The sequence below is a fragment of the Dipodomys ordii genome, unplaced genomic scaffold (assembly GCF_000151885.1).
Source record: "Dipodomys ordii isolate 6190 unplaced genomic scaffold, Dord_2.0 Scaffold199, whole genome shotgun sequence".
In the NCBI taxonomy this organism is placed as follows: domain Eukaryota; kingdom Metazoa; phylum Chordata; class Mammalia; order Rodentia; family Heteromyidae; genus Dipodomys; species Dipodomys ordii.
Genome location: NW_012267415.1, coordinates 4,072,030 through 4,092,457, shown reverse-complemented (window position 1 = coordinate 4,092,457; position 20,428 = coordinate 4,072,030).

Sequence of the window (20,428 nt, the reverse complement as noted above, 5' to 3'; positions counted from 1 at the left end):
CTGATGGAAGCATAGAATTATGTTGTGTATATACACCATTCATCTACTGAGGGGCATCTGGGTTGGTTCCATATCTTGGTTGTGGTAAATAATGCTGCAATGAATATGGTTGTGTTGGTAGCTTTAGTATGGCCTCTTTTGTGGAAAGTTGATAAATTCCCAGAAGTGGGATTGCTGGATCATAGGGGTTCTCTATGTTTAGTCTTTTGAGGAACCTCCATACTGCTTTCCAGGGTGGTTGAACAAGTTTACATTCCCACCAATAGTGTAGTAGTGTTCCCTTTTGGCCACAACCCCTGCAGCATCTGTAGTTATTAGATAATGGCCATTCTAACTGGGGTGAGGTAGAATCTTAATGTAGTTTTTATTTGCATTTCTTTTAGGCTAGAGATGTTAAGCATTTCTTCATATTGGACACCTTCTTACAAATGAGAAAATAACATGGATTAAATCATCACATGTATTTCCTGAACACATGAAAAGCAGTATATTGGATATTATAGTTGATGGTGAGTGGATAGGAAGGAGAGAGAATTGATGAGCAAAAAGAATCCATTTATTCCTTTTTGTAATGGGCACATTAATAAATAAAAGCATGCAAGGGAAATTATTTATGTTGATAAGTCTAGGTTTTAGTCATTTTCAACATGAAATAAATTTGTGTAAATAAATTAAAGAACATTAATTCATAATTAGTTTAAAAGAAAACCAGTGTTTTATATACCATGCCTTCAAGTCTTTTCTAACAAACCCTAGGAGCAGATTAAGGTTGAACTAGCACAAAAATCAAATGCTATTGTGATTAAGATTATTATGGTTAACAGTAAATCCTCCTTGTGAATAGAGATAACACTACAATATTTAATATTATAAATCAACAATATATTTTCTCAGATAAAATAAATGTGACAGCCACAAGAGGAAAATAATCCTGTTGAATTATTTTTATATTTTCAATATAACTCAGTTTTTAAAGATTTATTAATAAGTTTTTTATTGTGAAAATACCTTACTGAGGGGTTACAATTACATGAGCAAGGTAATGAGTACATTTCTTATCAAGCATTGTTGCCTCCTCCTTTGTTTTTCCCTTACCATCCCTGCCCTCCCATCTCCCTGACTACACTCCACCCCCCAAAGTTGTAAAGTTCGTTTTTTGACATAGCATCTTGTACATTTCATTAAAATATTGTTTAGAATCTTTTGCATTATGTCTTACACATCACTACTCTGTATGATCATTGTTTCCTCCTACATATGAATGAATGTAGGTGGTATTTGTAATTCCAGTGCTCTGCTTTGGGAGTTATACTTCAGGGCTGATATGCCGTTTCAGTATGTCAGAGAACTAGATCTCAGTTTGCTGCACTCAATTTCTTTCTGACAGAACAGAAATTTGATTTTTTATAATGAAGTGTAAATCACAGAGAATGATTGTCTATAAAAAGACTTTGGGAGAGAGTAGGTGTGTAAGTGTTTATATCAGTAGAACTGTAAGTTAAATCAGAGCATCAGAATTAAGGACATCTTCTGAGATGAAGGGGACTTCAGCCGACCTGTACACTCTCTCACTGTATTAAATATTCAGAGCATGCAAAATTAGCAGTCGTGTATGTCACAGTTGGATCAATTTTCTTATGATGGTAGTCAAGTGGGCGGTCTACCTGACAGAGGCATGGCATATTAAATGTAATAAAATGCACCATCCTTCTGTAACTTTCCACAAGAGACTAGGATGGGAGAATATTTTCACTTCCTACAACACTTGAACTTACTGACAGGGAGACATCATGGTGAGAACTCTGGGTGGGCAACCTGAAAAGGAGAGGATTGTATAACAAAGCAGTCTTGTCTATTGAGGTGGAAAAGTCGCTTGTGCCTTAACTGATGAAAAAAAGATTTGGTTCTCAGGACCTAGAACTGGTGCTTTGGGGTTCTTATGAACTTTCTATATAAATCTTCATATCTATTAATTTTTATTTAATATCTGAGAGGGTACCTAGACATAAAACGATTAAATGGGATGTATACCTACTTGCTGTTCTCATCCTACATCTTACCTCAATTCCAAAGTCTCCCACATTCCAAATGTCTGTTACCAGGTAATCATTGTTCAGCATCTGCACGAGATTAGCACACATCTAACTATTCTTATCTTTGATCTACTACTGATTCAAACCAAAGCATTTATTCATAAAAATAAATGTGATATAATCATAGGTAGATGACAGCTATATAATTGTAAGAAGCCAGGTAAAATAGTATTCAAAGAATATAGTCTGGTATTCTGTACAAAGTCTGATCCACCCACATGAGAATGACGAATGTTAATACATGTTTAGAAAGTTTTACTTACATAAAATGAAACATTCAAATATTTCAGAACTAGCCAGGTAACTGGATTCTATACCGAATGCAGGCATTTAGCAATATCCATTTGATGCATTTGGTATGTAACAATTATAAGGTGATTTTCAATTCCTAATAAGTTGAACAATGTTTTCTTGCAAGGCAGGTATAGGTAGTAGAAAATCATATACATTTTTCTCTTGTCATTTCATGTCTCACATTTGCAAATTATTCGTTCACAATTGTTAAGTTGTAAGAGTGCTATTCTATCAGTAAAGATAGGCTAGGTGCGGTAGGTAATAATGAATCATGAAAATAAAAGAATCTTGTATCATATATTGGGCTTATATTACTACTTGGATGAATTTCAAGTCAATTGGCTTGGGTGCTCTAGCTGTAGATTTATTTGACTCTTAAATAACAATTTGAGAAACTCTAATGTTGCTGACGAGGCTCCTAATGGTGATCTATAGGAAAAACCTATTTGTTTCTTTGTATTTGCTTGTTTGCACATCATTCTTTCTGGAATATTAGTGCAGATGGAATTGTAAACCCACAGGGGAATGGTTTAAATAGGATAATGCAGACATTAGAGAAAGATTAACAGTAATTTCACAAAGGTGGAAGGTAAGCTGCTCATTTTTATGAAATGGGACAAATGTGTTTGGAATGATTAACAAAATACAATGTGAAAAACCTAGGAAAATATGGACACACAGGTCTGTTCAGCCAACAAGCCATAGGAGATATAAATGCAAATTCTCCCCAAATTCAAATACTTAACATTATTTAAATTTTGGCTGGCTTGCAGCCGACAACCAGCACAAGACATAAAAATTACAGTGCTTAAATGTTAGCCCTTCCACTCAGTTAAAAGCTGTTTCTTGAGGCTATTTAGAAAACACTGTACAAACCAGTAAAACACAAATATTTAACAATAGTTTTTCAAGAAAGCATAAACTTTCTTGTATAACTAGGAAGGCAGACAAATCATTTAAGTCCTAAAAGGTTCCATGAAAGACCATTTATTCAGTCATTTATTCATTCCAGACATATTTAACCTTTACTCCATATGGAGTAGGTATTGTCAGAAATAGGAAGGACTCTAGAATAAAATGTCCCACAGGCATTAGAAAAGGATATATTCATTCAATATATTTATTACTTTCCAGAGAACCTTGTTTCTCCATCACTTAGGCCAAGTTGGTACCAGCCTTAATTTCAGTACAGCTGCTACTACAACTTTCTGAAATAACTTCCAGTACCAGCTAACCTACTGTTACTCTTTGTTTCCTCAACCCATCATAGGTAGATGATCACTAAGTATTTCCTTGAAAATATTGCTTTCAGACTCCTTTCACTTAGCAGCCAACATGTTTAACCTTGCTTTATTGACCTCTTCTTGACCCCATAAATCAGAAAAACTCAGTGAGAGTACATTGGATCATTGGTAACATGAAGGATACAAGCTCTTGGGTTAAGATTGTTTTGGAACCTTAAATCCTTGCTAGTAAGAGCTTCTGAAAAAAAGCAGTAGCTCAATTCTCACATCAGACTTAACCAATCAAATTCTGCATTCAAGAACCCATAGAGTCCAGGAAGCACTATTTTAAGCTATTTAAAGATTAAAAAAAGCTGGTTCTTGAAAGAGGTGGGGTAGGATTAAGGGGAAAACGTAGAGAAATAGAGAGAAGAGGGGCACAGTTCAGTCAAGAATCCAATGTATTTCCTACAAAATTAAAAAAGAGTGAAAGAAGGTGTAGGTAAGGGAGAAAGGGGTGAGAACGTTGAAAAGAGTGAGCAATTTCTTTTCTTTTTTTTTTTTTTTTTGGGTCCGGTCGTGGGGCCTGAACTCTGGGCCTGGGCGCTGTTCCTCAGCTCTTCAGCTCAAGGCTAGTGCTCTACCACTTGAGCCACAATGCCACTTCCGGCTCTTTTCATTTTGCTTATGTGGTGCTGAGGAATCGAACCCAGGGCCTCATGCATGCGAAGCAAGTGCTCTACCACTGAGCCACCTTCCCAGCCCAGAGTGAGCAATTTCTATCCCTAAAGTTCAGTCTACAAGGTTGAGGTCACAGGTGAGTTCAGGAATCTAAATTATAATATTTTCTCTTAGATACCTTGGGATCTCATCACCATTTTGGATTCTCTTTGCATTTCTCCCTAACTCATGGCTAGCTGCCACCGCTCAGTAAGCACAGGTAGACATACGAATTAGAAAACTATTGTAATACTACTGTATTTTAAAAATGATTGGAACTATATGCCAGAGAATGGAATGGAGGGGAAAACAAAGATTCTGTTTTGACTAAATGCTACTCGGGCTTTCCTGATCTCTTTTTTAGAAGGCCTAAGTTTCATATTTCCATCTTTGTCTCTGTATTAATTAATCTAAGCAAAAATTTATCCATTCTGACCATCTGAACACTTTAATATTGGGCTCCTCATAATCTACCATCCCTCAGGTGATACCTGATGATCCGGTCTGCCTTCACAAGAATCTTGTTAGGTTACCCAGAATCCTTGCTTGATGTTCTCTCCTAGCATTTTTCATTCATTGACCTCCTTCCAATTCTTTAGCTCTACAACGCTACTTATGCTTGTATTTAGAATTAAGACTGTCTCTCCCATTGCAAAACCTCACTGCAGGAGTTTCTTCCCATGCCATTTCTAGACAAATGTCATGTCGTTGAATCATTTTTAAGTTGTTGTTGTAAAGATGATGATGTACAGAGGGGTTAGAGTTACAAGAGTCAGAAAAAGAGTACCTTTCTTTTTGAACAATGTCACCCCTTCTCTTGCTCTTTCCTGATTTTTTCTAATATTTTTTAACAGTAGAAAAAATGTTTTCAAGTAGTGTTCAGATATCATCTTATTGATGAGGAAGACTGCAGAGTTCCCTGTATTCATTCAGTTTGGATAAAAATTAGCTGCATTTGGTAGAAATCCTTTTCTCTGTTCTAATGAGAAAGTAATTTTTATGGTCATAATATAAAAGGATCCAGTGGATTTCTTAGTGTTATTTAAAACTGGTCTAAGAATCTATACTCTATGATAAATTTCAGAATCAATGCAACAGAGAAACCCAGCGTACTGAATATGAGTTGCTAAGCAGAGAAGTTAGACTGTAAGGCACTTTTAAGACTGGCCTATCACATAAGAAAATTATGTTATAATTAATTTTTTATAATTAATTTGTTACTAATTTGTATACAGGGCCATTTATTTCCTGTATAGCATGATTTAAGGAACAAGTTAGAAGGTGTCCCCCACCCATCCCTCCTTCCCTCCATAGCTGCCATCATTAATGGTGTCCAAGATTCTTATCTTTTGAGGTGAGAAGTTGTCTTTGTCAGGGAAATCACTGAAGAGGTTGAGATTTGCTTTCATCTAAAATTAAGAAATGTGAGAGTATAAGGAGCATGTTTCCTAGAACATGCTAATATGAGAACATCTAGTATGACTGTAGCTTAATGAAGGCTAATTCAGAGCTGTTGGAGTTTTCACATCCTCACAAAAATCAGAAGATTTTAAACTACAGTTGTGATTCAGTAGGTTTGCATTGCAACCAAAAGCTCTGAATTTTGAGCTACCTGATAAAATATTGCAAATACTGCTTTTAAACAAAACACCAGGACAGGAACAGTAAAACAAGCAGAAACAGTTATACAACACCCACATGCGGATGGGCTGAGATACAGGCTGGCTAATTTGGTGTGGAAGAGGTGGAGAATTTTGACTTTATATCTTCATAATATAAGGGCACCCTCAACCCCATTCCTCTATATGGCAAAGAAAACTAGTCCCTTGCAGAAGTGTTTTATTTCTGTGAGCATTTCTAACAAGTTATGTAAGGTGTACTTGGAATGCAAGTGTAGCAAATCTTTACTTCTTAGAGCATAAGAATCACGTTGTTGTGTTTGTAAATAAAATTGACTGGTATTGGTGGCTCAGGCCTGTAATCCTTACTACTCTAAAGGCTAAGATCTGAGAATATCAATTTGAAATCAGCCCAGGGAAACAAGTCTCTGAGACTTTTATCTCCAATTAACCACCAAAAACTTGGAAATGGAAATGTGGCTCAAGTGGTAGAGCACTAGCCTTTAGCACTAGCTCAGAGACAATGCCCGGGCCCTGAGTATAAGCCCCAAGACCCACATTAAAAAAAAGTGCACTAAAAATGTGTACTTATGATTTTTTAAGATATCTACATCCAAATCCACAAGCCATAAAAAAATTAAAAATGAAGATCAACTATTTACAAAAGTAAAATAGAGATTTAAAAATATCTTAGAACACAATACTTTATTCCAATTATTGGTATATTTTCAACTGAATTTACTTTTTGTGAATAATCTGAATAATTGTTCACACTTTTAATTTTATATAGATATATCTTGATGGTGATTAGAAGAAAAAAACCTTGCACATGACTGGATGTAATCCAAAGCATAAAGCTGCAGTGAATAAAGACATTAGACATGGGAGACAGAACACTTCAGGTACAATTATAAGATTGATTCTTGCAATATTTATCACTGTTCCTTCTTGCATAAAAATGGTGGTTTATTTTTAATGAAAGATTAAAATTTTACTAAACATTGGCATTTGCAGCAACAACAAGGAAAAGAAATGGAAATTTCATCCAGCCCTAGTCCAGGCTTTTAAAAAAATCTCTTCCATTGCTTAAGTACAATTACTTTACCTGGGTCAGTTTTTAGCTATTTAATGTTTTAAATAGATTAAAAATATGTGACCCCATACTATTACCTAGCTTTGAAATTAAAGCTGGGCTTCTGTTCCTACCATATAACAAGTTGCTGAACTTCTTTGATGGGTACAATAGGAAAAGAGGATTAAAACTACTTTTCCTACCCTGAACTTTGTCGGGGATAACAAAAATCTTCGTCTTTCAAGTAGCCTAGAGAGTTCTAAAGCATTAACAATTTATGTAACTTACATTTTGTAAAAGCTAGGAAGTATATATATTTAATACTAATCACCATATCCAACCATACTGCAAAAACTCTATTGCAAGTCTGATTGGTACAATTCCTGCAGAATGAAAGAAATAGGGCATGCTCCTGGAAAAGCTGGTGTCTAAGAAAATTGACAATAAAAATCTTATCCAAAGGGGTTATAGTAGGTGTTTTAGAGGAAACACTATTTGACAAGAAAGGTACTATCTTTGATGTGTAAATACTTTCTAGTTTTTGAATTTGTCAGGACATAAGGCATTGACTTTTGCAGTGAAAAAAAAAAGTGGTTTAACAGCTGTTTCAGATGTTGATTGCAACGTTCCAGGAATTACTTCATAATTCCTTATCATTTGTCCAGAAGAACTGCTTTTAAGAGATGAGTTCAAACAAGACTCACAGTGCTGGCCTGAGGCGAAGTGTCAAGAAGAAGAGTTTGTTTTTATGTAACCTGCAATACCTTCCCACCATCTCTCAGTTCTCTGCTCTTTATCTAGTCCACTGTGTATGACTTGGTAGGGTTTGGGGAGGGGGAGAGGGAAGGGAAATCTATTTATGTTCCTTTCTTGCAAAAATCTAAAAGGGAAGGAAAAGCTATTTTTGAATGCATCCATACAGAATATATAACAGAAAAAGTTAACATTAAGCAAGCTGAATCTCTATCTTTCCTCTATGCCTACATTTTCTGAAATCTTTAAAATATCAAAAGGTATTTAAAAAGCAAAGAACAGCCATGTAAATAGTAAAATAGTCCAGAGTAAGCTGAAGTCAGATGAAATAGCCATTTCACTCTCTTCTTTTAGTTGTTTTTGAAAAACAAAGAAAGAATTGACATTGGAATTCCATATTCATGAGAAGAAATAAACTTGATTGTTTGTAATGGTTATCTCTGGCCTCATTTTCCTTTCTTTGGGAAATTATTTTTCCTTCCTCCATCTGACTTTTGTGGAATATATAACCTGAGACCCAGTTCTTTCTGACCACAGGCTGCCATATATCCTACATTAGACCAGCTCTGGAACCCTAATGAGAAATTGATTTTTAGGTTTTGCTAGATAGGGATGAGAAGTGGTAGGAATTGAGTCCTCAGATGTCAAAGTACTGAAGACACTTATGTGGGATAATACTATTGAATTTTTTAAGATAGTCTTCTTCTTCTTATACTTCTGGAACTGTAATTGTTCCTTTCTCTTTTTGACACTACAAGCTATTCAAGAAAAGCTGAAGCCAACATGATTCCTTTGCACTAGACAGTTCTGAAATCCAGTAAATCTAACTTAGTAAATATTGATTATTTGTATTTATAGAAAATAAAATTGTGGATTAATTGCTTATCTGAGCTCAGTTAAAAGTTCTAGCCTTGCTATGATCATTAGTCTAAAACAATTATAATAAAATAATATAAATTACCATAAGTTATGCAAAAACTTTGCTCAAATACTTTCCTGTCTTGAGGGCTTACTTTAAAATCACTTTAGCCATGCCACCAAACCTTATATTCATCCACCTTTGAGACCGACACTTGGGTCTTCAGATATCCTACCAACATGCTTCCAAGTGGTTGAGTTCATTTAGAGCAGTAGATCTTAGCAACGGAGATTTGCTTAATCAACAGCTATTTTTTTTTCCGAAATCGTATTTCAAAAAGCCAAAACTGAACAGCCAAGAGATTCTTTATTGTGTTTGTGTGTGTGTGTGTGTGAATCAGGCAAAATTAAAATCTGCTGCTGGCAAGTAAAAATTGTTAATTGTATCACAACTTATCATACATGCTTCGAGCAATGTCAGAAATTAGACCATAATTTTTGGAAGGCAGAAAAATTTGTCACATTGGGAACTAATTTAAAAAAACAGAGCATAAAGAATCTAACATACTTAGTATTTTGTGTTATCCCTTCATTTTGTTGTTCACATATTGTGTTAACATATCTCAAGTATGCATGTCAATCACCATGATTTATTTAGAATATGTAATATGTAATTAGATTTTAACATAGTAATTTTGAGAAAATGCAAACATTCGGTCTGTCTATATCCCTAAGATCATACACCTCAAGTTTTGCTTTAGGATAGATCCCCACTACAAGATAGACTTTTTAATCATTCAGTGTGTTTACTTATAGATTTATAGGCACATTCTAACTACCACAAATGAGGGAAATCATGCAACTTATGTTTCTTTGGAACTGACTTACTTCCCTTAATATATTTTTTCCAAGTCTTTCCTTTTCCTTATAAGTGGAACAATATCATTCATTCTGATGGATGAGTAGACTTCCATTGTGTATTTATACTACATTTTCTTGATCCATTCATCCAATGAGGGGCAATTGCATAGATTACATATCTTGGCTATGGTAAACAATGCTGCAATAAACACGGGTGTGTTGATCACTTAAATGGGGAGCTGTTTGTGTTCTGTTGGGTAAATGCCAAGGAATGGAATTTATGGGTCATAGGGAAGCTCTATGTTCAGTCTTTTGAGGAACCTCCATACTGCTTTCCAGAGTGGCTAAACAAGAGTACATTCCCAACAAGAGTGTAATAGTGTTCTGTTTTGACCACATCCTCGCTAGCATCTGTCATTGCGAGCTTATTTCCTTTCTTTTTCTTTCTTTCTCTCCTCTCTCTCTCTTTCTTTTTTTTTTGAGAGATACCATTATGCTTTTATTTATTTATTTATTTATTTATTTAATTGTGAACATACTGTACAGAGGGGTTACAATTACATGGGAAAGATAATGAGTACATTTCTTATCAAGCATTGCAGCCTCCTCCTTGTTTACCCTTCACATCCCTTCCCAGCCTCCTCCCCACATCCCTCCCACCCAATCCTCCCCCCCCCCCACGGTTGTAAAGTTCGTTTTCAACATGACAACTTGTACTTCTCATTGTTGCAACGGGTCCACCTGTATCCTTAAACAACTTGTTTTTCCCCTTCTCCTCCACAAATTATACCGACATCTAATATAGTGAAAGCAGGGGTTATACTGTGGGGGAGAGACATACAAAGCAACAAAGAAATAATCTTATAAATGTGTTAGAAACACATGAATGAAAGTAAAAAACATAAAAATACATATCTAAGGGTTCATTTTCCTAACATCACATTATCTGACCTTTTCCGCTTGACTCATACATATACTAGATATTGCAAATAAGGGAAACCATGGGACCTATGTTTCTTTGCGCCTGGCTTACTTCACTTAATATAATTTTGTCCAAGTTTTTCCATTTCCTAACAAATGGGGCAATGTCATTCTTTCTGATGGAGCCATAGAATTCCATTGTGTATATATACCACATTTTCTTGATCCATTCATCTACTGAGGGGCATCTGGGTTGGTTCCATATCTTAGCTATGGTAAATAATGCTGCAATAAACATAGTTGTGCTGGTAGCTTTAGTTTGGTCTTGTTTGTAAACATTTAGGTAAATGCCCAAAAGTGGGATTGCTGGGTCATAGAGGAGCTCTATGTGAAGTCTTTTCAGGAACCTCCATACTGCTTTCCAAAGTGGTTGAACAAGTTTACACTCCCACCAACAATGAAGTAACGTTCCCTTCTGTCCACATCTCCTCCAGCATCTGTTGTTGTTAGAGTTCTTGATTTTTGCCATTCTAACTGGGGTGAGGTGGTATGTCAATGTTGTTTTGATTTGCATTTCTTTTATAGCTAGGGAGGTTGAACATTTCTTCATGTGTCTGTTGGCCATCCTTCTTTCTTCTTCAGAGAAGTTTCTCTTTAAGTCTTTAGCGCACTTATTTATTGGGCAGTTGTTTCTTTGAGGATTTGTTGTTGGGGGATTTAATTTTTTGAGTTCCAAGTATATTTTAGATATGTCTCTCTCTCTCTCTCTTTCTCTCTCTTTCTTTCTTTCTTTCTTGTCAGTTGTGATGCTTGAACGCTGGGCCTGGGCACTGTCCCTCAGCTCTTCAGGTCAACGTGAGCTCTCTACCACTTGAGCCACAGTGCCACTTCTGGTTTTCTGGTGATTAATTGGAGATATGAATCTCACAGACTTTCCTGCCTGAGCTGGCTTTGAACTGGGATCCTCAGATCTCAGCCTCCTGAGTAGGTAGGATTATAGGCTTGAGTAACCAGCACCCAGTGGTTAGTTTTCTTAATAATGGGCATTCTAAATGGGGGAGGTGGAATTCAATGTTATTATGATTTGCATTTCTTTTATGGTCAGAGTTGCTGAACATTTCTTCATGTATCATTGGTCATTCTTACTTCTTCCTCTGAGAAGTCAAATTATTATAGTTCTCTAGACATTCATATATTGAGACCAAAGGAGGATATGCCTAGGAGCAGATCACAAAGTCTCAATTCTATCTGCACATGATCATATAAAATCATATTGTATGAAATGAACTGCAATAAAAGGAAACAAGAGACTTTTTTTAAAGTTGCTGCTGTTGCTGTTCTTGTTTTCCTTTTATCTTGTTCATTCTTTGGGATAGTAACGGGAGCACAGAAAAGGTGGAAGAAAAGTTGAACAAATACAACAGTAGTAGTCACTGAATACTATACGGAAAATGAACTGTGCAACTTGTGTATAGAAACGGGAAGGAAAATCTTGGAGAGATTGAGTGAAGGGGGAGTCATGGTTCAAAAAGAATCGTACTCATTACCTGACTCATGTAACTTGAACACCTCTGCAATAATGATAAAATTTTAAGAAAAGATACTCTTCTAAGGAAACTATGTTGTCTTCATTGTGTCATGAAAAAAGCAGTTCCTCGAATTGTGTGAAATATAACTTTTGGTGAAGGGGCAGTGGATTAAGCACAACTAGCAAAATTAAGCTTTTGTTTTTGCTTATCAAGTTGCTAAGGCAGTGCACATCATATTGTAATCAAATACCTCTACTGAAGGAATCATGGCCATCTCAATAGTGTGGCTGTATACTCTGATAAATCCAGGGATCTGGCAATCACAGGAAATCACAGTTAGATCATGTTGAGGAATTTACTCACTACATGTCCAGCCAACATGTACATAGACAGTATGTATTGAGATAGCTGGACCACTTATTCATGGCTGCTGTCTCTTCTGATGAGTTGGTATGTCTGTTTTTATTGGTACATATACATATTCTTCATGTAGCTACATATTTGCATTATTGTTCCTACTCATATCCAGAGATATCAACAACTTTTTTGAGATGTGCTTGAAGCTTGGCTTTGAAATCTGTAATGAATTCTAATATATTCTTCCATGGTTAACGTGGTTAGTCTCCTCACCAATTCCTTAGCATCTCAAAGACAGACTGTATGGGCCAAAATTATTGCTTATTCTAAAGCACATAAACCTGATCAGTCATCCATAAGGGCATTTGTATTTCTTCTTGGGAATTGTATTTCTTATCATCACTGATTACATTGGCTTAGGGCCAATCTACTCTGTGCCATTAGACAGAATTAAATATTAGTTTTGGTTGAAACCTTGGAACATAACTTATGATATCCTGGACAGTTTTAATTCAGTACTTAAAGCTAATCAATTGGAAAACAGTGCTTCAGTATCTAATATATGTAAAGTGCCATATAAAATGGCCAAAGGGAGATACAAGAATTTCAATAATTATCTCTTCCTTCTAAATATATGTAATCTCAGCTCAGGGCTGGTAGACATTATTTATATAGTTCTAGAGAAGTACCTTAACCTACTTTCCACATTTACTTTCTTTAGGCTGCCTTCATATAAGATTTTTTAAATACTCCTTCATATGACATACACTCAGAAATTTATCTGTAGTGATTATCAGTGCTATTGCAAAGGGAAGATGCTAAGGTAGAGCACATATAGTAAATAATATCATCCAATATATATGAAAAAGCATTGTACAATTTTTATATGCCCCAGAATATAGTACTAAGAGATCTGGGGAGTTAGCCATTCTGGGCTGGATAAATATAGAGAAGAATTCAGGAACAAGTATAATTAGAATTGGATACTCCATTAGGGTTAGAAAGTGAGTAGCATGTTCAATGCCTCAGGCGGAGCCTATGGAAGTTAAGCTGGACTACCTAGGGCAGGTGTTGCATAGGGTTAAGATTGGGGCTTCAGGAACGTGGTCAAAACCAGAAAGAGTTTACAACTCCCGCCCCTGCCGGTGAAAGAAGATAGTAGTGATAAAACCTTGCTTATAACAATAATATAATGAAAACACAACATATTTTTATGAGATAAATTGTGAAAGGAGACATGAAGGGAAAAGGCGGAGAATGAAAATTGTGCTGACCAAAGCCAGGGTTTATTCATGATATGAGCGTGATTAGCATCTATTTGTTGAACATCAATATTTTTCTCCTTCCAGTCATTTCTCTTGGGATGAATATATATGACACAATCAAAGTAAGTATTCAAAATAACTTGCCCTTTCAATTGAAAAAGAAATCTTTTTTTTTCTTTTGGGATTGGATCTCAGTATAATAGGTCTAACTGAACTCTTAATCCTTTTACCTCAATCTCCAAAGAACTGGGATTAAAGGCATGCATCACTACTCCTTGCTTAATTTTTTAAAAACAAGGTTAATACAATATTACACATGTGAAGAATCATTTTTGATCTCTGCTTTCAATTTAATGCTTGATTTTCATTTATTTGTGACTAAACTCTATTTATTAGCAAGAATACTATTCTAAGTAACTCCTTCAAGGAATTCAGAATATATGTGGTATTTCCTATTTTTAAGTTATCTTAAAATTTACATAGTTTAAAGAAAATCATATACCGAGTCCACTAATTAAAAGAAAAATGTGACAACAATGACAGTAATGGAAAAATAAAACAATGTATTTTGGTTATACTTAAAATGATTATAAGCTATATAGAAATGAAGGCGTTAAGTTCTGTCTTCAGATCTATTTTTATGTTACTACACACAAACTAATGCCACCACTGAATTATAGGTGTGAGAGCCATTATCTCCCAGGAACACCTTGAGCAAGAGATATCTAATCTCAATAATGTGACTTCCTGTGTTGAATAAATTCCCCATGTTCAGTACTTATTCTTTTCTTAGTAGAAAATGTCTTATCCTTCCTCTCATTCACCTCTTCTAATCTGAAAAAGAAAAGAATCACAAAGAAATTTGCATTTTTACTAAGCAGAATTGATTTTGTTTCTTTCTACTTAGTATTCTTCATCAGATTGCTTTTGTGAATGTGTTATGTAATGGATGAATACACTCAAAGATTCACTTTAATCTATAAACTAGTTTTTATTTTTTGATTTCACTCTCCTTTATTATACTGAGTATATGCTTATTATAAAAGCAATTAGCCTAATAAACCTAGTTTGATCAACACACGTCTGAGACAGTATGTGGAAAATGCCTAAGTAAACAGTTAAGGAGGATTTTGAAGAGCTAAGGAGTTTTGTACTCTTTCTTGCAGAGGACTTACAGGAAAGCAAGAAGCATCTTACAAAAGCTTTACTTTTCCTTAAAGAAAAGTAAAAAAGTAAAAAAAGTTCTACATAGTTTCAGCCAGTCCTATGCTAACAATTCTGTTTAGCTTGGCCTTTGCAGGAAGGTTTCTGAATATATGTGCTTATTTTACCATTAGTTATGCATGTTCTTCCTTATAATCACATTAGATATGGTTAATGTATTATATAAAATGATATTTGAGCAACCAAGAGCAAATAGAGAATAATTGTTTTTCTGTAAATTTGATTTAGTATGGCCTTTTATGGTTTCATTCAAGCTCCTGCCCAACAAAACATCTTCAATGGCACAGAAATAAATTTTGATTAAAGAAAGAAGAAAAATAAAATTGTAATTTAGATTGGTGATCCCAATCAGTCAATATTTGGCTTACTGAGTGATTATAAAGTTTGATTTCTATTTTAAATGTTTATATACTGTTATGGAAATCATCACACGAAGTAGTAATAATGTAAGAAGATAAATGAGCTCCCCTATGACCCAGCAATCCCACTTTTGGGCATTTACCCAAATGATCATAAACAAGACCACACTAAAGCTACCAGTACACCTATATTTATTGCAACATTATTTACCATAGCTAAGATATGGAACCAACCTAGATGCCCCTCAGTAGATGAATGGATCAAGAAAATGTGGTGTATATACACAATGGAATTCTATGCCTCTATCAGAAAGAATGACACTGCCCCATTTGTTAGGAAATGGAAAGACTTGGAAAAAATTATATTGAATGAAGTAAGCCAGGCCCAAAGACACATAGGTCCCATGGTTTCCCTTATTTGCAATAACTAGTATTTGTCTGAGTCAAGCAGAAAAGGTCAGATAAGTTGATGTTAGGGAAATGAACCCCAAGATAAGTATTCAAATGTTTTTTTTCTCTCATGTGATTGTTTCTAACATATTTATAAGATGATTTCTTTATTGCTTTGTCTGTCCCTCCCCCATGTTATAACCCCTGCTTTCACTGTATTTGATGTTGGTATAATTTTTGGAGGGAAAGGGAAAAAACAAATCATTTAAATAGGGATACAGGTGGACCTATTGCAACAATGAGATGTACAAGTCATTATGTCAAATAACAAACTTTACAGCTTTGGGGGGGAGGGCTAAGTAGGGGGGCAGGGGAAGGGGAATGGGAAGGGATAGGAAGGGGAAACAAAGGAGGAGGCAGCAATGCTTGATAAGAAATGTACTCATTATCTTGCCCATCTAATTGTAACCCCTCTGTATGGTATTTTCCCAATAAAAAAAGATAGATATTACTAAGATTTATGATTGTTTTAGGTATAAGTTTTCCCCCTATGAAGCATTTTTTTCTTTGGTTGTTGGTGGGGCTTGAACCCTGGGCTTGGACGATGTCCCTGCACTCTTCAGCCCAAGGCGAGCGCTCTACCACTTGAGCTACAGCACCACTTCCTAGGTATAAGTTTTATAAGGTTTATATATCCAATAGACTAGATATAAAATTAATCCATTTGAAAAAAATCTATCTTCAAATATCCATAAAGTCAGAATTTGGGAGCTAGAAGTGATATCAATATTTTTTATTCTAACTCTGTATTGGAAAAAAAAAGAACTACAGAAATAATTAGCACTGAACTAATATTAAAGGCAAGGCTAGACTCACATTGCCAATAAAGTTTATAGTGAATATTATTTCCATGTAATTAGCATCAAAATATTATCCTCCTATGACACAAATTTTCCTCACAAACCCAACATTACAAAATGTTAAACCTGTAATATGGATGAGCACTGACTGACCAGAAAGAACAATTGCTTAGATTTCCTGCTGCTCAGTATGGAAATGTCAACGTTGCTTGGTTCTTGATATGGCGTTCTTCAATTAATAATATACCTGAGAACTATGCTTCTCTTATTTACAGTGCCATGCTAATATGGCAAGTTTGAAGTGGGTCAGATCTGATCTCAGATATTTGTCTCCCATAGAAGAGTCAGCCTGTCTCTAGGTATTTTATTTTTTTCTTACCTAATTGATGTGAGCTGCACCTGGCACTATATTATTACTTCATGCAATTTGGACCCACAGGCTATTTCAGCTTATAAAGGTCATGTTTTATTTTAGCTGGTTTCAGCTAATTCACTGTCATCAGAAAATTAATTAGAGAGCAGATTCACCTAAGAGTCTGTCAACACCATGACCAACCTTCCAGTTGATAAATATAAACTAGTGAAAATTGGTCCTGTTAGTTGTTTGTTGTTGCTGTTGTTTTTGAACAATTCACTCATTTATCATATCACCTTTCAGTAATTCATTAATTGAATTGTTAATGAGAAAAAGATATAATGTAAAGGACTAGCATGTAGAATTCCATCAGCATTTTGATTCTTGGATCAGAAATATTCATTAGATAAACACCTTCTTGTGAATGACCCCTAGAAATTTCTATAGTCGCCTGCTGATAATTTGATTTAAATCACGTTTCTTCAATCTGTTGGTGAGTACCATATGCCACTTAGAATAGAATGAAGAAATATATTTTGATGAGACATTATATGTATTTCTTCCAGCCTGCCATACATATTTGAACTTGTTGTGTCAAAGCCTTTCTTACTCAGCCCCTATACTTTTTAATTGAAGCCACATAATTGATATAAAATTGTAAAGACAAACTTGAATCTGATTTTTAAAAATAGAAAACAGCTTAAAAAGTGATAGCTGTTAAAATGTCCCATGTAATATGAAGGGGCGCGAGGGGAAGAAAGCCAGATTTAATTGGAGAATTCAGGAAGAAACATTGCTGAGAGAGATTAATCAAATGAGAGTTGTCAGAGAAGTCACAGAATTGGATGATTCACTCATTGAAATGAATAAAAGCAAGCAAGCAAGGAGGGTGGAGTGTGATGCCGTGGAAGGAGGCACATATGTGGTGCTTGTCAAATGTCAAACCTAATTAGAGAAGTTGTCCAAAACAGCGCTAATGAGCTGGAAACAATGCGCAACTCACCTGCTTTGAGGCTTTTCTGCACAAATTCAAACTCAGGCCAGGTTGCTCAATGGGTCTTCTGAGAAATTACAAATCCTGGAGTGAATCTTAGCCAAGGGGAGCTGTGTTAACTGACTTTTTCCTGATTGCATCATAATGTTATCCTGAATTGGGTTCATTTATAGGTTACCACAAATAATTTTTACAGAAGACATTCGGATTAGGAAAAAACAAAACAATAAAAACAACAACAACAACAAACAACCCAATGTTTGTTTTAGAGTCCTCAGTATCAAACAAGGCTGGGGGCCAGACAACAGAGAGCAGGGAAGGATGTGATGGAAATCTATGTTCCTCTGCCAAAGGAGCTAACTACACCAAGCAACCTAAGCCATCTGTATATGCAGAATGACCTTGGCAGAAGTGGAACACACTATTTGTTTCTATGGAAGAAGAGTATTTATTTTTAAAGTCAGGTGACATAGTCTACTTCAGGGAGGTTGTTACTTCTGCCAAGACCTCCCAGGCATTGATGAACTGCTATAAACTTCACGTTTTTGATCTAAGTTTGTCCTCCATGAATGCTTTAAAATTAGTTGACTAAAGTTAGCAGACATCAACTCCCCCTCCCTTCTTTTTTCCTTTTCTTCGGCCAATTACAAAGCACAAGGAATAATGTTTTACAATCATTCTTTTGATTATGTCACTGTCTTTAAATGACTTTTGAATCCACATCAAAGCACGGTGTTCCGTCTCCCTTTGTCCAGCTTGTTCCTTGCTGTTGTTAGCTTGTGTTGCACACTGCCCTCTCTTACATATGCAGGAGGGATACATAAAAGATTTGTCATCTTGCTCTACTTACTATTTTCCTCCTTTAAAATTTGATACCTTCCTTACTTAAAAAAACAAAATCTCCTATACCTTTTTCCATTAAACAGGATCATTTACTTTTATTCAATCTCTGTTTACGTTTTAGAGCTTTCCTACCTATTTCCAATTCATTTGTTAATCCATATGCATTTATAGTGTTCTTTTTTACCCATCAGTAGTTTGTAAGTTCCTTAAGAACTTCTCTGTTCTCTGTCTTTGTCTGTGGTTATGATAATATTAAGCTTATCATTGTCAGTTGATTATGGTTCTTTTTACAGAGCAGTGAATATCACGCTTCTTTGATCTTCTTCACTCAAGATGGGGCAGATTGCATATTGCTTTGTTCAAAGATTAATCATTTCCATTTTCTTATTTCTTGAGGTTTCTAGCTCAAGTCTTAACATATTTTCTTTGAAATAGCAGTAGCATATTACAATGAATGACTTCAAGCAGGCCAGAGTCCACTTTGGAAAACCTAGAGTATAAAGAAAATAGTAAATCCTCAGTTCCTTTGATTTCCACATACTCAAGAGTTACATGACTGTAGTTAGGCACAGAATGTTAGATCATTACATACAGTCAGTGGCTGGTATGCCTGTTATTTTTTTCTGTTTATACTTTAAGTCCTAGAAATACCATTTTCCTGATGATTAGATTATACGGTCTATACTAAGTGTGATGGCCTGAATGCAGTATCTCTTAATGACTTGATAATAATTCAACCTCTAAGCTTATTTTCTTTAATAAATGTTTCTGAAGGGTAAAAAATTGTACATGATGCCATTTTCCACGTAGGCCTCAGATTTGAGTTCGAGCCATGTCCTTGTCTCTGTAAGAGCCAATACACTGGCAAAAATGCTCTGCAAGCAGAGCCTTGTAAACCTTGAAGCCACTGAAGGTGAGAAGGATAGACTTGAAAATGTGCTGTGGACATGTTCAATGTCACTTCTTTTTAGAATGCCTCACATTGACCCCAAACAACCTTTCCATGGATGCCTGTTCTCCAAGACTAAGATTACTCACATAATTGCTCTGCAATCACCCTGTCTCCCATGATGTGAGATCATTGTACCAATTCAAAACACTTGGGAACCAACAACAACAAAAAGTAGACGAGGATACATTGACTAAGCCTCTAGTCCAAGAGGCCAAAAATCTTCCATTGTGCTGAAAATACTACTTCGTACTCTTCAATATTTCTCTCTACAACTTCCTCCAATCAATTCTCAGTTACAAAAATAACCAATAATTGAGAAGGAAATAGGCTGTTGTTTGGCTTGGTGAGAATACTGCTCATTTTCTTTCATTCTTTGAACCAAAACCAAAACCCCAAAACAAAACAGGGTTTAATGAGGCCACGTAGGTGGGAGAAAGTTTAGGTAAGATAAAAGAAAAAAGAGAGATGACAAATTAATATGAGTTTATTGTTTATTTTTCTAATTTGAACATTATGTAACACAATCTTGCCCAGAATCAGGAAGATCTTGTTAAAAATGCCTCACGGGACTGCAGGGCCAGCTAACTCTGGTGATTGTAAAAGCTCTCTCCCAAGTGATTCTCATGTTCAGTAGAATTTAAGGGCCACTGACAAATAGTAAATCAAAAACATTCACTAGCTCCAGGTGCTGTTAGTTCATGCCTCTAATCCTAGCTACTCAGGTAGCTGAGATCTGATGATCACAGTTCCAAGCCAGTGGTGAAGGGGAGGTGGGAGGGTCCCTGTGAGACTCTTACCTCCAATTAACCACTCAAAAACTAGAAGTGGATCTGTGGCTCAAAGGGACAGAGCATTAACCTTGAGGAAAAGAACTCAAGGACAGTTT